This window comes from Melanotaenia boesemani, chromosome 20 (assembly GCF_017639745.1).
Source record: "Melanotaenia boesemani isolate fMelBoe1 chromosome 20, fMelBoe1.pri, whole genome shotgun sequence".
Taxonomy (NCBI): Eukaryota; Metazoa; Chordata; class Actinopteri; order Atheriniformes; family Melanotaeniidae; genus Melanotaenia; species Melanotaenia boesemani.
Window position 1 is genome coordinate 17,753,946 of NC_055701.1, and position 22,046 is coordinate 17,775,991.

The following is a 22,046-nucleotide window of genomic DNA, read 5'->3' on the forward strand; positions in this document are numbered from 1 at the left end:
ATTTCAGCTCAGTGTGAAAATTGAGGTTGTACTTAAATTTAGCACAACTGCTCCCTCAAATCTGTGGAAGAAATAGCAGATTAGGTGGTGAGAAGGAAAATTAATGTTCTACTTCTGTAATTGCTCAGTTTGGTTGTTTTCACTACACTGACCTTCATTAACCAACAGATACTTGCTGTCATTATAGCTGCTCAAGTAGGAGTCCTTATTATGCAGATAATATTTCAGCTGTTACTGAGAGACTGTTGGAAACAAAAGTTCACAAGCTGGAGTTACTTTTATAGCTGAAGAGAGCATATGTGAAACACAAAGCTAATCAATGTACGTAGAGGTAGTTAGGTTAAGTGGGTCTAATGGGATAAATGTACAGTTTAGCAAAGTTCAAATAAGCAAATAGAGAGTAGTTAAACACAGAAAGGATATGCTGCTTTAATGAGAGCAGGCAAAAAGGACCAGTCATTTCCATGGTTGCAAGATGAAAGTGATTTAAACACAGGACTAACAGACAGGAGGCGGACAGGTGAATAAAAATTCAGTCTTTATTGTAAAATAAACTAAATACATTGGAAAGCAGAACAAGAACACAGACCTGGATGATGCAAGGAAGTTACAAAAGCAAACCGAAAGAATCTGGCACTGAGCAAATTAAGCCAAAGGTTATTTTTGTAGAGGTAGCTCATCACTTAATGGTGTGGCAATCAGGATAAAACAAAGCAACAGAAAGCAAAGCTGACAAGAATGTTGAAAATGGAAAAAAGAATTAGATATAGGCTACACCTGTATACAGGAGCAAAATGAAAAGCAATGAATATGATACGACCAGGACTAATCATATAACACAATATCGATCCAAGACACCGACAGACAAATTCAAACTGAAAAAAGAGAAAAACTATGATCCGAGTGATAACAACAAATGTTTGAAGTATGTAGAGATGAGCAAAGCAGAGGGGGCTGGTAATCTGCTGCCTGCAGCATGAAGTAATATATAGAGCAGCTGAACAGGAGTCACCACTCCTCAGGGAATTCTTACTTAGTTTTATAAACATCTTGACGCGTAGAAATAAGGAGGGCTGTAAATCTGCCAAATTCAGCCTAAGAGAGGAAAGGAGGATAGGAGACACAGAGCAGTGTCAAGTGTTAACATCTATAAACTGAAACCCTGCCCTTACAGTTTGACTTTTAGTTACTGGACATCAAGAACAGAATTCATCTTAACTTATTGCATTTAGGCTGTAAAATTTAATTCTATTGACTTCCTTTACTGTTTCTATCCATTACGTTTAGTTAGTTACTTCTCATCATCTGCATGCTGGTCATCTGGGAAGAACACTGAACAAAATACACCTTCATGAATGGTGAATGGTTAAAAATAAACATTGACTGAGAGTGGGACACTTGGTGTTTGCATCGACTACAGTTTTTAGCCAGTTATGTGATGGAAATGTGAGTGATGCAGACAGAGCATATCATTACCATAGTAACTCACATCCTGCCTACCTTTGAGCAGGCCAGGCAAGGAAGAAGAAGCTGCAGCTGCAAGGCTGACTGGATTTCCCTGAGCAGAATATACAGGTATAAATCCTAGATTTATAGATGCAGAAACATTTGACATCAATGGAAACATTAGAGAATGGGTGAGGTATTTAATTTTTCTGTCATGATATATTAAGTCAATCTGAGCACAATGAAACTGCTAATTAAAGACAAATAACTGCTAATTAAGTGTTTACTGAATAAAGATGGAAACATAGCCCAGTTGCAACACATTATACATACACATAAATAATGGAACTAGCTATTCCAGATATCAAACATGTACACAGAAAATACTTATTTCAGTGCTGCTCCATTTGCACATGCAACCTCCTGTGAAATTCCCATGAAAACATGTCATAGCCTTTGACTTTCTTACAGCATATACAGGACATAAAGATACCATCTGTCTTACTCTGGTTGCCAAAGAAGCAAAATGCAAACTCTGGAAAAAGCTTACAGGCTTGGCCACTTTCAGATGAAAAGGTGCTAGGTTGACACTTGTGTGGACTAAAAGTAGCTCATGGAGATTGGAAGCACATGGCAGAGGGAGTTAACACTGCACCTCCAAAATATTAAATAGTTGACCTTTCATTGTTAATGAGCAACTAGCATCAAATTTGGACAATGAAGTGAAATGTTTTCCTGCAAGTTTGGAAGCTAGCTACACAGTTTCTGAGGCATACAGCTCCAGTAAATGAATAAACTAGCTGTCATTTTCAGTGGATCTTTTACACTTTCCTCCTGACTGTTCTGAAAACTTTGTTGTTCCTGCATAGTGCTGCTCTGTCTTGTCCCTACATCAGCTGTCAGTCTCCTCTTTTTGCGCAGCTTCATCATGAATAAGTCACAAGTTTTTCACTGTATGAGAAAAGTGTGAATTTCACAAGTCTCATTCCTAGTGCAAAACTAACTTAATGATGCAGCAACAGCAATGCTAAAAGGGAGGTAACTCCATTTGTCAGAGGATGCACATTGCCCTCTTACATCATCAGAACAACATTTCATCTTGACCACAATTCAGCACATCATTAAAAGTATTTTAACATGTTTGATATTATACACATACAATAGCCAACATTTACATGCAAATATTTAAATAAGATTTGGATTTAACCAGTGATCATCATGTTGGTAACATCATTATATATTTCTATGCTTGAAGTTTATTTTATACGTCATGATTTAAGAGCTGCCAAAAGACAGATTACCTATAAGCAATGCTGACAAGGAATGCGTGAAACAGTAGAAACAGAAGTGCTTTTAATGTAATCGTCTTCTTCTTTTCTTCAGGTTCTGTGAACGGTTTATTAGTCTTACAGTTTTTCTCAATTGCTAAAACATTAAACCCTATTGTCTGAACCAAATGCTCGGTTGCCTGAACCCACTGATTTAATCAGTCACTCATTTGGCAAAAACATAAGCACTTTTCACATGTTTAGACACAACTTGCCAACACATTTTCATTATGATGCACCTGTGTTGCATAATGGTGAGCACAGGTGGCAAAAGTCAAACACAATTAAAGCACAGATGTCACCGGTTGAATACAATAACTCAAAATTGATCACACTTATGGCTAATAATGTGAGGGAACATATATAAGCCTCACTGTGCCAATGTACTGTAGTAATGTAATGGAGGGTTAGTCTAACTGTTTGTAGGCCTAGTATTCCATGTATATTTCTATAACTGCATGTTCTCTTTTTGTAGAATTGAAAGACTGCCAGATGGGAGTGGGAGGACAGGTCTGTTCTCCCCACACCAAGAGACCCTAATTGTTGATATGGTCTGTGAGAACAATACAATTAAACTGTGTGAAATTCAGCAGAAGATCATTGAGGACCATTTAAAATTTGAGGGTATCAGTGTCAGCCTCTCTAGTCGACCGTGTCAAGTACAACAGACCGCACATGAAACAGCTTTACAGAGTGCCCTTTGATCACAACTCAGAGTCAAAGAGCAAAGATTCCAGTTTGTACAGGTTAGTATATATCCAGACACATCCAATGTTAATTACTGTAAGTAGTGGCCTAAATCACTTTCTGTATCATTTACAAAACTTTATCTATTTTTACAGAGTTTTCAACTGGATGCAATGGAAATACCTCATGAATACTTCTACATGGATGAAGCCGAGTTTAATTTACCAAAAGGAGAAGAGGAGGCCGCAGTGTGATTGGCCAATTGTTGGTGTCCCCAGGCAGCGTGGTGGCAATATCACATTGTGTGCTGCCATCAGCAATCATGGAGTTGTCCACCATCATGCCAACCTGGGGCACTCACCTGCTCATTTTCCTCATCACATGCAAGATGCTCTGTTAGGGCAGCAGGATGAGCATCCCGTCTGTGTTGTTTGGGAAAATGTGAGTTTTCACAGTCCCCCCAGGTTAGAGTGGTTCAATAGGAACCAAGGTTTTATCAATCTTTGCCTTCTACCGTACTTTCCTTTCCTTCTCATGGCAGTGGAAGGTATATGAACGCCAACCTTACACCAGGGTAAATCTAGCCTGTGGTGTGGGTGTGGAGGTATTCCAAGCCTAGATACAGCATGCCAGGGGTTTTTTCCCCCCGTTGCCTGGCCTGACTAAATGTGGCCTGTGATGTGGATGAAGTCCTGAGGCCTGACCCAGTCCAGAGAAATGATGCTGTGGCTTCTCATTTGTGTATGTTTGTACTTTATTTTTATGTGGGCGTACTGTATACAAGTGCTAAATGCACAGATTATTTGTTTTGCAACATGCATTTAGCCTAAAGTGAACACTTTTTCTGAGCAGTGTTTTCTATTTTTCTATGTAGTGTTTAGTGACTGCTCAGTCATGTTTTTTTTAATTTTGATTGATTTGGGACAGGAATTGACAACATAGTTCAATTATGGGCACAGATTAAACCGTTTTGAGGGGAGTTTGGTTTTGCAAGAAGAGTCTGAGGTTGTGTGAATGTAGCTTAAATTTGGTTTTTTGTTCAGAGTTTGGAGCAAAGGAGAGAAGCTTTGGAGAAATGTGTCTTAACAGTCAAGAAACTGTATTACCAAAACCTGATCGCTAAGTCATCACTGCAGTATGTGACAGGAAGAAAAAAAAAAAAAAAAAAAAAAACACTTCATGGTACCATGTAATATTCATGTTTTTATATACATGTTGAATAAATTCCAAGATAACCTTTGAAAGGTGACAAACACAATGATTTATAAAAATATTGGGGGTTTTAAATTTGGTGTGAAAATAAACTAAATTGTGCAAAATGAAAAAACGGAAATGTGAAAAAAACTTTTTGGGGATTTTTTTTTTATATTATTATTTATTTTTTGTTTTGCAAAATAGTTAATGTAACAGTTTCTGACTCTACTGACGACCTTCAACAGAGCGTTGAATGATTTATTGTTAAAAAGTTGGAGGATTCCTACTTTTTAGGTAACAGCAGCAGCAGTCAGCTTCAATTAATGTCAGATGCAGTGTGTTAAAAAATTACAAGTGTCTACTGAGGACAAAGTTTCAGAAGTCTATAAAAACCTCTGAACCATAATCACCCTCCTCACTGTCCATATGGTCAGTAGTAAGCACTGCTGTTTTTAACAAAAATGGCTGAATATATTTTTTTAACAAATGGTACAGACGCACACTGACAGCAGAAGTTTTGAATTTTTAAGAATTTCACTTTATTTTAAATATAAAGAGACATGTAGTGTCCTATCAGGAAATGTAAATGTAATGTGGACATAAAGCTTTAGATCATTTATATGTGCTTTGATAGCTTTCCTTTTGAATCTAAATTATGTCATGACAAATCACCTGTGACAATCAAACACTTTTCTTTTAATGTGATTAAATACAGGTGTCAAACTTCAGATGCGCTATCCTGCAGGTTTTTGTTGTTTCCCTGCTCCAACACACCTGACTGAAATTGATGGGTCATTATGAACAACTTGACAACAAGCTGTTGGATCCATTTGATTTAAATAGTAGCCCTCGAGGACCGAACTTTGACGTCCTTGGATTAAAGTTGTCAGGATTGTGTTTGACTGTTATGTTGTCATATTTTGTTTTTGCACCTTGTGATTCAGAGATCTTACTGGGCATGGTGGTAATTGGAGATTCTCCTCACCTGGTGGTAATGGGAGATGCCACACACCTGCTGCTGTTTGGCGCTACCAGCCTATTTAAGAGCCAGTTTGCAGTCAGATCGTTGCCTTACCCTAGTGGTATAACGCCAGCCATTAAGAGATTCATAGAGTTTTTGTGTACAGTCTCACTCGTAACAGTTTTGTCTCGTTTACCTACCTTACAGAGGAATGCTGCTTTCCAGTTTAAAGGACCAACCACAAGCTGTTCATTCTGGCCTGCTGCCCTGCCATCACCCCCTGCCTCAGTAACTTTCAAAGACTCTGTAACCACTCAAAAATAAACTTGTCACCGCTTTCCAGAATCCACCGTCTGCTCTTCCTGGTTCCTGCCTGTCTTCCCACAAACTGTAACAAAAGTCTCAGTGACAGTGGGAAGGAAAAGTCAGTATCACATTAACAGTGGAGTAAAAATAATGAATAAAACGTTAAGTTTAATCCTCTCAACCATCTGAGAGTAACCTGAAAACAGGACAGTTTGGCTAAAATAAAGTGGGATTTACAACCGACACGATTTAGTTCAAGGCACTCAATAAGAGGCTTTAAAAAAAAAAAAAACTTAAAAAAAATAGGATTACTGATTAAAATTTCCACCTCATACATAAGTTTGAGGTTTAACTAAGAATACTTTAAGTTACCATGAAATCACATCTCTCTAGAGTAGCATCTTAAGGTGAAATAGAATCACAATTAATCTGAAGTAATTCAGTGCTTCTACTTCACTGCATTAACAACAACCTTGATTCAGGACTATTGTCTCTACAGGACACATTTCAAAGTCCACTTTCATTTTAAATGTTACTTAAAGGTCATTGACAATACTAAACAATAGAAATGGATGAATCAGCTAAACTTTGTTTTTTTGTTTTTTTTGGGTGGGGGGGGGGTTATAACATTATTATAAGTCGGTTGTTTTGACTGATACGGCAAGGTTAGCACTCTTTCAGTTTAAAGGAACTGGTAGTTTGTGTGAATTCACTCCAGCGTGTGTCTACCTTAAAGGATTTGTTCAGATACCCAACCCAGAACAAGACTGAGATGATATGGAAAATGAACAAACACAGATTATTGTATCAATTTTACAGTCCTTGAAATACAATGTTATTAAAATTCTTGAAGCCAGAAAATGCATGCTTGTTCCTCCAAAGCATAAAAATAAATAAAATTACATGAAATAAAGTGGAAATTAAATGAAAGACTACCTTATGAATCCCTGAAGGAAAATTATAGAATGAAATGTAAAATATGGAAAATGAATTATTTAAGGAATCATTGACTGAAATCCACTTTAAAGATATTCCAATGTTAAGTTTTGAACTAAAGCAAATGTACTGTATTCACAATGGTCGTTTTACTCTTTTAGCCTTTTTCCTTGATACTCATTTTTATGTAGAAATAGTCAATTGTGTCTCCTCATCTTTTTTTCCCCTTCTTCTTTTTAATGAACTAATGTCTTCCAAAGTGATTCCACCTCCACACTCAATAATCGCAAGCAGTAAAGAAAAGTTTTACTGTGCTAAAACATGTTAATGTGGGTTAAGGTTTGTCTGATGTGGAGACAGTTAGCTTCACATTCTCATCATTTTTTTATCCTACACAAATTACAAAGATAGATATCTGCAGAACATTACAAAACTCACGATGGTTTTTCTAATATCTTTTCAATATGATTATCTAGAACATTAAAGCAATGGGACTTTAAATTTCCATCATAAATGAAAATTGCTTCATGGACTCATGGATACTTCTGGAATTTCACCTTTTGCAAATAGTTATACCTCAGGTCTGAGATTCTGCTCTTATTATTTTCCAAAGAAACTCAACTGCACATAACACAGGTTAGAGAAACAGAGAAGAAAGCGAGGTGGTGGAGAAAGATGTTGTATGGCTCAATGATCAAAAATGCTTCATGTGGCAGGTGCACAGGGTGAAAAACAGTGAAGCTCTTACTGACAGCATGTCACACTCCAGTTCAGAGGAGAGACAAGAATTGTCAGAAACAAAGAAATATATCCAAAATAATGAAAAAATAATGGATACAGAGGTAGACTGAAGCAGAATGATGAATGCAGTAAAAACAAAACAAATAAAAGAGGGGGGGGTGCTCAGTCCCACTCCACTGCCTCTCATTTTAGTTTTGTACTCCAGTCAGACTGTAAGTAGATGACAAGTACAGTAAACATATGGTGAAGTGTTTTTTCTCTGACAGCAGCAAGTCACACTGAATGAACACATTTTCATCAAATAGCATGTTGTCAATAGAAAATTTGCCGTCGGTTCAGTTTTTTTGTGCAGCATGACAGTCTGTCCACCTGTCTGTATGCCTGTCTCCTTCCTTTTAGGGCTGTCTGTGTTTCTGAAGTTTTGTTTGTGGCTTCCTTTCAGCTTAATGTTAAAAGTCATTCAGAGATTAAGTAAAATATATGGAAACACCCTATAAAAGACTTAAGCTATATGCTGCTGGTGGGGTGACACCCCATTATATGGACAAGTGGAGCAAATCACAGCGCTGTGTCAGCACAAGAAAACTACTCAGAAGCACATTGCTATCATCAAAGAAAGAAAAGGGGTTCCTTATGGAAACGCATGGGAAACTAATGTGTTTCTTCAGGTGTAAAATGAAATTATATTTGTTCTGTCTACAGAAGGAGGGGCTGCTAATGGAAGATATTTTGGTCCAATATAATTTATACCATCCTTCAAGGTTTGTTCTACAACTGGATCATTTTCTTTGTATTACACAAAATGCAAATATCCAGCACCTTCTCTCTGAACCATTTAAACACACCATTGCAAAGTTTTCTTCTTAGCTACAGCGTTAATCAGACCACTTTGTCACAGGTGTAATTGCATCACTAATGGTTTAAATTAAATTCGTGCTTCAACAGGATAAGCTCTGGTCCTCTGTGACCTTGAATATGATAAGCACTTTGGAAAATTGATGGAGGGTTGTGCATTTCATTTTCTATTAAATATCCCATCTTTTAATTTGAGGCTCTCATCTTTATGTCTGTAAATCAAGGCTCTATATTTTAATGAGCATGAAAGCAAACTGGACAATTCTATCTTAACAGTCATAGTGATAATTTAGATCCACAAAGTTTTATTAGCAGAAATTATTAACAATATTTACGTTTCATGAGGATTTCATCAGGACATATGGTTTTGATCAATTTTTAATGTTAACATCTTTCCAAACAGACACAAGCTTTAATAAGTAACTGTTCTGTGGTTTTTGTAAACTGACAAGAACTGATCATGAGAGATGACTGAATTCCAAACCAACTGGTTTTTCACACTAAAAATCCAAGATCAACCACAAACTTCAAATATGTACTGAAATAAACATAAATAAATCCATGTATTCTTTTAGGAATTTGGCTGAATTATCATGATATTCTGATAACATTATTAATGGAGAAGCCAAAGACTGCCTCATAAAACGCAGTTGAGTCTTTTTAACTTTATTTTATTTTTCCAATATATGTTAGCAGACATGGGTGATCATGTCCACTTTAGAACTGTGCAGAAATGAAAATATCCAAATCCCTAATTTAAACTCCCATCTGCACTCTAGCAGCAGGTTTTGTTTCACATTAGCATTTACTAGCATTTACCAGCACATAATTAGCTTAGTGCTAATGTAGTCAAACAGAAGGCTCATTAACTGTGTACACTTTATTAACTTCATCTAAGGATGAGAGCCTCTCTGGCAGTTTTACTATGTTTCCTGTATGTTTGTGCACATTTGTGTTTGTGCTCTTTGCACTGTTGACTCGTTATGGCGTGTCTCCGGTTGACCCATCCTTAGTTTATCCTCCCTCTGGAACCCCCTGCAGCCTTGTGGTGTCTCTTTCTGTAACACATGGCAGATTGTGATTACAGAACAGCATTTTCTCACCCTGGAAAGTCCAAATATTTCAGTGGACAAATATGAGAAATTAACTAAAGTAAACACAAGCAAAGCAAAGCAGAGATCTGTCATGTTGCTGATCGGGAAATCTTCGGAAAGTGTGATTTTGCCTGCTGAACGGATAATATATATGCCTAGAAAAAATCATGCCTTTCCATGTGCATTTATAGTACAACAATGTAAAGAATCTAAAAACTATATGTACTGTAACTACTAAAAGAAATTAACAACTGGCATATTTTCAGTTTTTCCTCAAAATGCAGTTTGAAGTTATGCATTTTTTAAAAAAGCTGTTCTCACCCTAAAAAAATAAAATTTAAAAATATCTATTCACAGCAGCCTGTGCAGGACAAGAATTACTCCAAACAAACTCTGCAACAAATACCTGGTTTAGAGTCAACAAGATTATTTCTCTTTTCATTGTCACATGACACCTGCTGACTTTAATATTAACATGTTATTAGCCTAGGGATTCTACCTGAATACACTTAAATTAAACTGCTTATATTTGGGAAATGTCTTGAAACACAAGGACAAAAAATACTTAACGCTTATTGATTAAAAGATGTAGACAGACATCAGACATTTATGTGCAAAGAGCTTTTTTTTTGCATGATGGTTACAGATTCACTGAAAAGATGTAGCATCATCCCTCTGAAGTTCTTTTTGCAGTGCACTGCATTAAATGCATTAACAGTTACATTCCTATTAAAACAATTTAAAACTAAATTATAGAAATCAAGGTGGGCCAGTTTAATCTAAATTTAATGCCAATGAGAACAGGTGGGTTTTCAAAAGTGTCTTGAAAGGATAAGTTGAATGGATAGATCAATAGATTAGCAAGAATGTGCATATTCAAAACCAGACCTCATGAAAGATATAACAAGGGAAAGAGTCTTTTCATTAAGGCAAACCCTGCCACTTTCAGAGAGGCTAAGCCAAGTTTGAAATATGGAGAATGTTTAAGCTGATCCTCACATAAATATAAAGCTTGTGCTTCCCCCAGTTAAAGCAGGAAAACTTTGAAATATTTTCCAAAAGCAGTGAAGTGAAAATGAAAAAGCAGGAGGAAAATAATTGCATCAGTGTCTACTCTCAAATAGATGAATTGAGCAATTCCTGCAGGACAAATTATACAAATGGGAGAAAGAAAGGCACTAATTTATTTACATTTACATGTCAAAGCCATATGTTGTATTGTCACGTGTGAGTGTGTGCAAGCATTCCTACATGTCAGTGGTGGTGTTTGCATGTATGTGTTTTGACAGCTTTTTTTTTTTTTTTTTTTTTGTTCTTTTTGCTGGCTATACCAACATCTCATTTATGTGGTATCTCACTGGCTTCTTGGTACTGCCTCCTAAATGCTGTTAACTCCCTCCGAGCTCAACTATTCATCATTTACAAGGTTTCCACAGGGTGCTTTCCTTTTACTTTTTAATCAAGGGTTGGATCCCACATTGGCAGGGTCATCAGCTGTGAAACAAGGCACTGTTGTCTCTGGCTAACGATACCCATGCCTAGCAGAGTGAGCTGCTTACTGACAAATGAGCCTTGCTGCACACCAAGAGGATAACTGTCAAAAAATGAATGTGGGGACAGAAATGAAAGGAAGGAATAATAGTTGATAGATAAACAAAACCAAGCTCCAAATGGACTAGCTTTATTGTTAATCACGCACCAATCTTAGGCTTATGATTGTGCAGGAAATTCTGTTTGCCAAAAAGTAGAAGGGCTTAAAATTAAATTCTTTCTAAGTCATTTTTTACAAAGCCCAGTAGTGATATTGGTATTAAAAATATGAATGCATGCCTGAAAGATTAATAACTTATGGTCACAAGTTAGTAAGACATGGGAATGTTATGACTAAATTGTAGCCACATTTTAATAATGTGTGGTCACAGGACTCCAATGTATTATTTACTGACAACACCTTGAGAGCTCCTAAGGGTTTTAAATAACACATGAAGGATGGATTAAGTTGGATTTAGTTTTATTTTGACCTTGGGGTGAGTTTTAATAATATTCAGCCATCCCTTGTGATGGAACTCAATGAGCCGTATTCACCAACAGTTCTTAACTCTTACAACTCCAAGCCATGTTTTGCTATTTTTGGTCCATCTGCTTTTTTCTTATGTAAAAACACATGAAGTAGCTCAACCCTTACAGACATGACTTTTTTCAGTACAGTCTGAGTTGCCAGACTAAAATGATGTAAAATTAATGTATCATTGGATACAGCATTATAAAACTAAATAGAGTATTATCACTAACAGTACTTTGTAGAAATAACACACAACAGTGACCAATCGGGGAAAAGAGGGGAAGAAAATGAGCTTCTTAAACTGTTCAATTGTTTACATTTATCTGTAAAATTAATGAAGACTTTGGAGTCAGAAAAGGGGAAATTTTATTTTTCTCTAATTAAGTCTGAACATGTATCATTTTTACATTTTATTTATTTTATCTGATTTTTCAATTTTGCCCAATTTTTTGATTTTGTAAGGAGAACATCATCATTCATATAAATTCAGTTTTACGTTACTTAAAAAAAAATATCTACCAAATTTTTTTATTGTTTGTATTGAATTCATTTAATTACATGCAGATGATGATACAACTATTAAGCTACATAAATTTAATCACATTGAATTGTTAAAAAATGTGATTTTCTGGACCTTCAAGAAATTTTCTCTAACTGGACCTACTCAAATTTTAATTAAATACAGCAGTTAACTATTGTTTACCTAGATATTAAAGCATGTAAAGCATCATTACCATGCTGTGCAGTGGACTTCAGGAACATAATTTCAGGAATACAACCATTTTGGCATGATGGCCAGGTTGTAGCTGCTGTGATGAGCTTCCAAGGCATTATTTAAATTTGTCATCATTTCTTCTGCAGGCTTTTTTTCACGCTTCTCTTTATGAAATATTTATTAACTCTGAAACAGCAAGCATACTTCATACTAGATATAATCACATTTCAAATGGGAGTGTATAGGGACTTTGTGCTGTGTACTATACTATATAAGATACTACTGTGCCAGATGTCTACATGCAACATTTACAATAACTTCAAAGACTTCAAAATCATTAAAGAGGTTTAAGAAGCAGTTTGAACTAAATTATATCATATGAAACATCTAAATCCAGATATTGTACTGCACTTATATGAAAACTCATATCTGCAGATGTTTTTATATATAAGTAGCTTATAATAGCTTCTCTTTACTCCATTTCCTGTCTGCCTACATTTTATTTAACGAAAAAACCTTAAAGCAAAGCCTCCTACTGTGTAAAGGAAAACCTGTTTCCCTTCTGGGTCATTGAAAACTACCACTACAATCAGGGTCAAAAAGTAATGTTTTATTAGTTTTCAAATGCTACAGCTACAATTTTGTATTACTTTTACTTTTAGTACTTTTTAGTACTTTAATTTATGTTTGTCCACTCTTTCACTAAAGCTGATCACTTCAACTGCTTATCATCACCATTAATTATACTTCAAATATAAAATATGTCAGATTTATTACATACAGTCATTTAAAATGGTTAGCTTGAAACATACTAATAAGTTCGTGCAAAATAAAAGTTATAAAATGCACAACAATGTACATTTACACTGACATTTACTCCAAGAGGTGTGCATAAACAGGTCTTGCCAAAGTGACCTTTTTCACCGTGTTGAACTGTTTAATTTTTCTTTAAAAAAACAAAACATATGTACTTATTTTGTATTCCTTGACCATTGATGAATTGTTTCCACCTTCTTCTGTTTTTAGCCACCTTCTCTATCTCTTTCCACATCCACCCCATCTTTTTTACCTCTTGATTACTCCTCCATGTCGTTTTTGAGTCTTCCTCTGCCTCGCTCGCCCTGTGGATTCCAGGTTAGAGTCTGCTTGGTTATTGCCTTTTTGTTTCTTCTTCTTAGTGTGAGACAAATTCATCTCCACTTTCTCCTCATCAGCTGGATCTCTTGTTTGGTTCCCACAGGGCAATGTTAATTTTATTTAGCCAAAAGATGCAGAGGATTCGTTTCAGGCAGTGTTTGATGAAAGACTGCAGTTTATTGGTGATGTCATTAGTGGTCCTCCAAGTTTCAGATCAATACAGCAATACAGTCTTAACATTGGAGTTGAAGTTTTGATCTTGGTAGCTATTGAGTGAGATGTTTTGTAATTTTCCAGATCCCAATTTAACATGTTGCTCTTGCTTTTCCTATTCTTGTCTTTACATCCTCTTCTTACCACAGTAGTTACACTAATCAGGTGCGTCAATTTGTCAACCTCTTCCAATATCTGGTCCCCGGGGATTAAAGGATTCATGCTTTTGTTGTTGATCTGCATGATTTTAGATTTTGATCTGTTTATTTTAAGTCCAAGTCCAGCTGCAGTTCTTAGATTAAATATTTTTTATAAAATATACACTACTAGTTTGGGCGCATTTTTCTTTTGGAGTTAATGGAAAAGTGTGTCCAAACTTTTGATGCTTTTTTTGTTTGTTTGTTTGTTTGTGGGTTTTTTGTGCAGCATCCTTAAGCAGCAGCATCCACAAGATTTCCACAATGAGCAAAGATTGCCACCCTGATGCAACACACCTGACTCAAATCACTGGGTCATTAACAGGCTTGTGCAGAGGTGTGTTGTAGTAGGAGACATCTGAAACCAGCAGGACAGTAGCTCACGAGGACCGGAGTTGGAGACTCCTGAACTGTAGACTGAAAATTCACTCAATAGTTACCCCTGTGCTAATGTAATGATGGATGAAGATCTTCAGTTCACAAAACATTCCTGAAGCCCTAACAGAAAATACTGCATTTGGCTGCAAGGCTGTTTTCTGCTGAGACTCCAGCAGTTTTTGTAAACTGAAGATCTTCATCCATCCTCACATAGGCACAAGGGTGAGCTTATAGAATGAGTTTTCACTCTAAAGTAGGGCTGGGCAATTAAAACCAACATTCAGAAACAATAACTGATGTAATCTTGCCATGTCAGTTGTTTAAATTATTCCTCTTAAATATTTTTTAAAATTATCTTTTTTTATTATTTGCTTTATTATACTTTATTAATCCTAAACTGGGAAATTCTTTCTCTGCATTTAATCTATCCTAGGAGCAGTGAGCTGCCAGATTCCAGCACCCGGGGAGCAGTTTGGGGTTGAGACCATATACAGTTAAACTGTGATCTTTCTTTCACCTGTTTTAAAACCAATATCTGTTTTTCTATTAAAATATTTGCAGCAAAAACTTTGAGTTAGTTATGAGGGCTAAAAATAAAACAATACTTAGATAACTGCTAATTATAATCAATAATTGCCAATTGTGTTCAATTAACCGCAACATTGATTTGAGGTCATATCGCTCAGCCCTACTCTGCGGTGTGGTGAAGTTGTAATAATATATTTTAAAAGGACAAAAGTAATAAAATGCACTGGGATTGTTTTTTATTCAGTTTCCTAGCACCATCAATGTGTGTGTTTTTTTTAATGCCAATTTAACTATTTTTAACTGAAGTTCTATATTGTCTTGTATAGAGGAAGCACAAAAGTTAGCTGAAGAAATATAGTGAACTGACTACAGCAGCCTGAAAGAGAAAATATGAGGGTGGGACATCTTTTAAGAATCTCAAACAGATGAAGCTTGAAGACACAAAGCAAGTCTCTCAGAAGAGTCGAAAAGGCAGTACTCAACTTTGTAGTTCACGTCTCTAGCCCTTCTCCCTTGTTGGGCAGCCAGCATTTCAGAGCCTTGCCCAAGATCTGCAGCCAAATTGCTTCATCATGTCTCAAACTACTGTGCAGCACAAGCTTGATCAAGCCACATCAACGATGAAGCAGCAGGTGAAGGAAGCAATGAGGAAGATGCCATACATAGCCACAACAACTGATTGCTGGACTGCGAGGGGGAGGGGTTTTATTGGTGTTACAGCCCATTGGCTGCATCCAAGTAGCTTTGAGAAGCTTTCTGCAGTTAAAGGGCACTCACACATTTGACGTCTTGGCAAATGCGACGAATGACACTCTCAGAATATGAAATCCGTAAGAAGATATTTAGAACCACAACTGATAATGGCTCAACCTTCATTAAAGCATTTAGAATGTTTGGAGAAGATGAAAACAACTATGTTACTGCTGAGGAGGTAACTGATGAAGATCCAACACAAGATGATCAGGATGTGGAGGTGGAATTCATTGATGTTGGCACCATTATGACTGAGGAAGATGGTCTCCAATACCAACTTCCGAAGCATGATTGGTGCGCTTGTCATTTGTTGAATCTGGTTTCTACAGTGGATGCAAATAATGCAAACAAGGTGGAGGCCTACAAGAAATTCTTAAGGTCTGTCTTCTCCGTCAGGTTCTCTGGAACAAGACTGCAAGGTCCACTACTGCTGCTGCAGAGGTGGTTAAAGAACATTGCAAACCTACACTGGTGCAACCCAATGCAACAATATAGAACTCCTTTTACTTGGCTTTAAAGTGGTTCCTGAAAAGCCTCAAAGAACAAGGAGAGGGGGCTGTGATAGCTGTGACTGCACTTTATGGGCCAATGTAAGAAGTAATTATTTGTTTGGGTGTTTCATTACCTACACTAATACTTAATGATTATCGCCTATGCTGAACCCATAAAAATAATTCCAAATGAATCTTGGAATTTGCCAGAAAAAAAGTAATGGTTCATTTTTTTAAATGGTACACACATAAACATTTTTGGGCTGTTTTTTGTCCCGATTTTGCCTCTTCCCGACCTGGGATGGCAAACACCTGATCATCATGAGATTTCCCTGTCCAAATATCATGTGGTGTGTTACGAGCTGTTTTGTCCTGATAATCCGCTCCGTAACGGGTCATAGCTGACAAACGGGACTATTGAATATGTTTAATATTTTAGAGCCGATTTCTGAGGAACGTCGACAACTCGTGCATTGTGACTGCATGGATGGTGACATGGTACAGAATGTAGCCAATCAGAGAGCGAGCTGGCTGAGGAACAAGGAAGTAAATAAAGTCCGTGTTCACGCTGTCTTCAGTCTGTTATTTTTTTCAGTTCTGGCTTTTTTTGTTAACAGTAGTCCCAAGACCACATCATTCCCTCGTCCTATATATCCTCTTCCATACTTCCACGTTTTCCGATTGTTACTATGTTTCTTCTTCTTCGTTTTTTGCCGGTTGTTGCTATGGTTCTTCTTCTATGTTTCGACATTTGTCCGGCTAAGAGGACTAGACTGTAAATCAGTTGAGGAACAGCATTTTTATGTGTGTGTTGTTCTGTGATTACATTTTGGGAGCACACCACACACAATATGATCAAAACTGATTGTTTTATCTTCACGTGTGAGGTCTCAAACCTCATAAGATTAAAAAAAATCCTTATGTGTGTACCAGGGCTTACATTCACCCAAACATTTTTTTGTTTTTGTGTGCGTTAGGTACAGTCTAGCTGACATTGCCAACACCATGGCTCCACTTGCAAAGGCAATAAACATACTTCAGGGGAAATCCAACATTCAGATGGGATGGCTGCTCCCTACAATCAACACCCTCATGTCCAAGCTTGACAGAACCAGAGTGTTAGTGAGATTCTGCAAAAGCTGCGAATCGATGCCCTGCCAGATGGATTGAAGAAACATTTGGGGAAATGATGTCTGACCCAGAGCTAGCTGCTGCAGCCATTCTTTATCCAAAGCTTAAAAAAATCCTGGACTGCTGATGAAGAGGTCCTTAAACCAGGTAAAGAAAACATCTACCATTAAATATTCAGTCATGTTTGCATTTCTGCTTTTTTTAAAGTTAAATCAATCAGTCAACTTTATATTTATACACAGAAGACCTGCTGGTTTATTCCTTAAAAGCAAAATAACTTAGAGCAAGTTTAGGAGTTTTACTCCAACAGGCTGACAATGCATTGATTTTTTGGAAACTGGTACACATGCGTACCCTGATAATGAAAACTATTTGTTTTTAGCTGTTAGTTACATCAAGGTGTATCTTCCTGATCATGATGAACCTCCTCTGCAGCAAACTGACTCCTCATGCATTTCTAAGGATTTTTTCTCCAACATGAAGCACATACACACCCAGGAAACAACAACCAAACAACTTGATGCATACCTGGCATCCACAGCTGGAGGTATAGATATTTTAAGATCTTACCCAGCTGTATCTAGCCTGTCACTCCAGTTAAACACTGCCCTACCAGCCTCGGCTGTGTCGCTGGATCAATCTTTAGCCCAAGAAGGAGAAGAATTGATTCACACAACTTTGAAAACCAGTTTCTACTGAAAGTGAATAAGGACTTCTTCAAGTTTGAATAGTTTGGACTACATTCATTTTCTAAAACCTGAGTGGATGTTATTTCAGTGTAAAATGTTGTAGTTCCTTGTCCTTTGATTTATTTTTCTTAACTGAGTTTGTCTTACTAAAGTTTTGTTGTGAGAGGATTTAAGCTAGATTTATCTATGGAGAACAGTCATTGCCTTGTAAGCTTCTATGTTGAATTATGAAAGTATATTCTGTTATCAGTGTTATAAGTGTTGAAATAAAAATGTTTTGATTTCTTTTTTAGGCTGAAGTTTTTAAAGGTGGTATACACTGTTTTTTTTAGCAGAGTTCTACATGTCAGGATATCATTAGGTAGTTTCAGAGTGGAAAAGCACTCAAAAGCGGTATACTGATATTAGAAAATGTACTTTATATACACGCTCTTTAGTAAGCATATGACACTTTACTAGTCTGATCATGAGCACGCTGAGGTTTGTCACATGGAATGTACATGGAGCTGGTTCCAAGGAAAAGAGGTTGTAAAATTGAAGGATTTACAGGCAGGCATTGTTTTGTACAGAAGAGTCACTTATTAAAAGCAACAGCTAACATGCTATCTATAGCACAGTTTTCTCATGTGTATTCAGCCCATGTAATTCCAAGCAAAGAGGAGTAGCTATTCCAATAAACAGAAAAGTTCATTTTACCAATAATAGCACAATTATAGATCCCAAAGGAATGTGGTAGGAAAGGCTTCCACCCTTTCATCTAGACTACAACCTGTTTTTACCAGGTTGCGGCCTTCCTCTGTCTCCTTCTGTCTGGAAGCGTGGCCGGTCCTGCGGTGGGCTGTTGCGGTTCTGGTCTCTGTGGTGGCTGCTGGTTGTCTGGGGCTTGGGGTCCTCTCTGTCTGCCTCTGATCCTTGGAGGGGTCACGGTTGCATTTGCATGATTAATCAACACAACTCCCTCTTGATGCTTAGTACACACACACCTCTACACACAGAAACATACACACATACAGACGCACCCACACACATATACTAGTTGTTGTTGTGTTTGTTGCTGTTCGTGGTTTTTACAGTATTCCTTCTCACAGGTGCCCCTATAGATTGCTGTGTTCTCTTAGAAGACTTTGGGATGTTTACTGTTTCTTTACAGCTGTAGCAGTACTTTTGAATACTTGAGTATTTTAAAATGCATGTACTTTTGAATATTTAAGTAGGACTGTTTTTAAAAGTAAGTACTTCAGTACTTTAACTTGAGTAAAATATTGACCGAGCTACTTTTACTTGTAGTTGAGTATGATTTGACTACGAGTACCAATACTTTGACTCAAGTATTGGAGACGAGTACTTTGTCCACCACTAGCGTACTCTGAAAACTGGAGGACAAAAAAATGTTACATCAATCTACATTAAGAGAATAAATCAAAATATTAAAGTTGGACCAATTTCAGACTACTATTCAGATTTACTCACCCAGTTACCGCAACTCGTTCAACGATTTTTTTTAGCTTACTATCAGTTGTTTTAGCTCAAAAACATGAATATCTAACTAAATTATGTTAAATTTAACATTCTACTTTGAGCTACCCTCCTACTTTATGTTCAGGCAACACCAGATCCTCACAGTTTAGTTAACTCAATAAAGTTTTGAAGCTGGATGCCTTATTTTTTTAAAAGTTCACTTACCCTTTTTTTTTCTTTCTTTTTAACAGTAAAAAGATTTTAAAGGAACAAAAAGGTTCAGGGGAATAAAAGAAAATAAAAAAACTGCTGTATAAGCCTGGGTAGACAGAGGGAGAAGGAGATACAAGACACACAGAAGCTAAAGATAATGAGAAACAGGTGGTAACAATCAAGACAATCAAGGGGTCTTATAGGAAACACTGAGCAAAACAAGGCAAATTACAAGGTACACAACCTTTGAAAAGAACTAAGATAAGACTTTTAGAAGATGTGTATTTAAAGATTCGTTGTTGCATATGAAATTGATTTATTGTCTTTGGTGTATTCGTTTCCAGTGTGTGCATATATAGGTGTGGAGCCTATATATGAATTGTGCATGTGTGTGGTGTTTACAGCACACCCAACAGGAAATTAACTGACTGCTGATCAGTGGACAAGCAGGAAAAGAAAAGATGACTGTGTTATTAAAAATGTGTCAGATGCCGCAGGTGGTGGATTCGGGACCGACTTAACCGAAATGACAGCACAGTTTGTCTTTGCCAGCATCTGTTTTTGTTTAAACTATTTCAAATGATTGATTCCCTTTTGTCTTTCTTTTTTTTTTAGGTACACATTTGTTTAGCAGACACATGTGATCTTCGGTAATCTGATTGCCAACCAAAGCAGGAAAGATGTCAGCAATACAGAGAAATTAGCTCTGCAGTCTTATCGAACTGCTCTTCTGTCAAGATGGATAGTTGGCTTGTTTTCAAAATGGGGAAAATACTCTCCTGCAGTTAAAGCAACCAGTGCAGACTTGAGTATATCAATGTATTTGTATTCTTTCCCACAGCAGTAAAAAAAAAATTTTGAAACTATGCAAAATAATCTAGTTAGTGAAACTTCTACTAACTTTTAGGGTTAGTGAAAGCAGCCTTGTAGCACTGACAGCTATACAAAATTTATAGGATTTATTGATACCACTCTGCAAAACTGTTGATACAACTGTTATAGGGATAGACACCATTTCACAAACTGTAGGCCTGTAGGGGTCAGTGTTAGGTCCAAAATTATTTATAACAATATATTAGTGACGTATACAAAGTATCAAAATGACTGAAATTTGTATTGTTTGCAGATGACGCAAATATTTTCTGTTCTAGGGAGAATTTGCAGCATATTTGGAGATGATTACAGCACAACTAAACTAACAAAAATTGTAGTTTAATAGAATTAAATTATCATTAAATCTGAGCAAAACAAATATTATACTGTCTGTCTGAATAACACAGAATCACATGTAGAATTGATAATTGATAAAAACAAAGAGTAAATAAAATTAAATAGTAAATATCAAATATTAAATTAAAAAAAAGAGTAAATGAAATTCCTTGTGTCATCTTGGACCAAAAAATCTGCTGGAAACCTCAAGTAACCCATGTAAGAGCAAAGTTGGCAAAATGCACTGAAATTCTTAAAAATAAGTCACATTCTGGATGCAAAATCCTTACATATAGCACCCTAAAGCCGATATGCACACTGCAGAGAGAGCAATAAGGACAACAAACAAAGCAGGATACAGAGAACACACAACCCTCCTTTACACAAAACCACACACATTGAAATGTATGGATTTGATTACATTTAAAACAGTGGAAATAATGTAAAAAGCAAGAAATAATCTACAACCAAAAAATATCAAAAGAATGTTCACAGAAAGAGAAGGAGACTATAATCTTAGGGGAGGTCTAAATTTTAAAAAACACAAAGTAAAAACAGCAATGAAAAGTATACACACAGCATGCTGTGGGGTGACTTTATAGAACAGTCTGGAGCCAAACATATGGGATATTATAAGTTGATTTGAATATCTATGTAGTATATATATATATATATGTGTGTGTGTGTTTCACGAGTTTATTTTTTTAAATAATTCTGTCAAAGCATGGTTGAAAAGTAATGTCTGACTTTCATTGGTTAAATTTAATAGAATTTTCATTTATTATTACTTTTGTCATATTCAAGTTATTTCTGTGACCATTGTGAGTTTTTCTTTCATTAACCGAAGGGTACCAACAATTTTGTCCACGTCTGTATATATACCAAGTAGTCTAGAGTGTGGACCGGTATATTTCCAAGAACCCAGGTTGTCAAAACATTAGTTTTTCTGCTACGTTTTCCAAATCCCAATCATGTTTCTGCACCAGTAATATGTACAGTATTATCACTATGACAGAAAAATATAAATGTAGTGCACAGTGCTAACGCATAACAGTGGATGTTGTTGCTATATGGAGGAGTTGTACAGTTTGATGGCCACAAGTAGGAATGATTTCCTGTGTCATTCAATGGAACATTTAAGTGGTATCAGTCTCTCACTGAATGTGCTCCTGTGACTGATCAGCAGGTTGTGAAGCAGGTGGGAGGTATTGTTCAGTATTGTCTTTATTATGGATAACATTCTCCTCTCCAACACCACCCTCAGTGGGTCCAGCTCCATCCCCACAACGTTACTGGCTCTGCTGATCAGTTTGTTTAGTTTGTG

The 22,046-nt window shown here is 36.5% G+C and overlaps 1 long non-coding RNA gene across 1 annotated transcript; it reads right to left on the minus strand.

Moving 5' to 3' along the window:
* Window positions 1-734: 734 nt before the first annotated feature.
* Window positions 735-19,631, minus strand: LOC121631531. The gene is made up of 4 exons (XR_006008759.1): window positions 19,435-19,631; window positions 18,622-18,753; window positions 1,501-1,558; window positions 735-1,095 (listed from the first exon to the last, which is right to left on the minus strand). It is a non-coding gene; the product is annotated as an uncharacterized LOC121631531 (long non-coding RNA).
* Window positions 19,632-22,046: the final 2,415 nt, after the last annotated feature.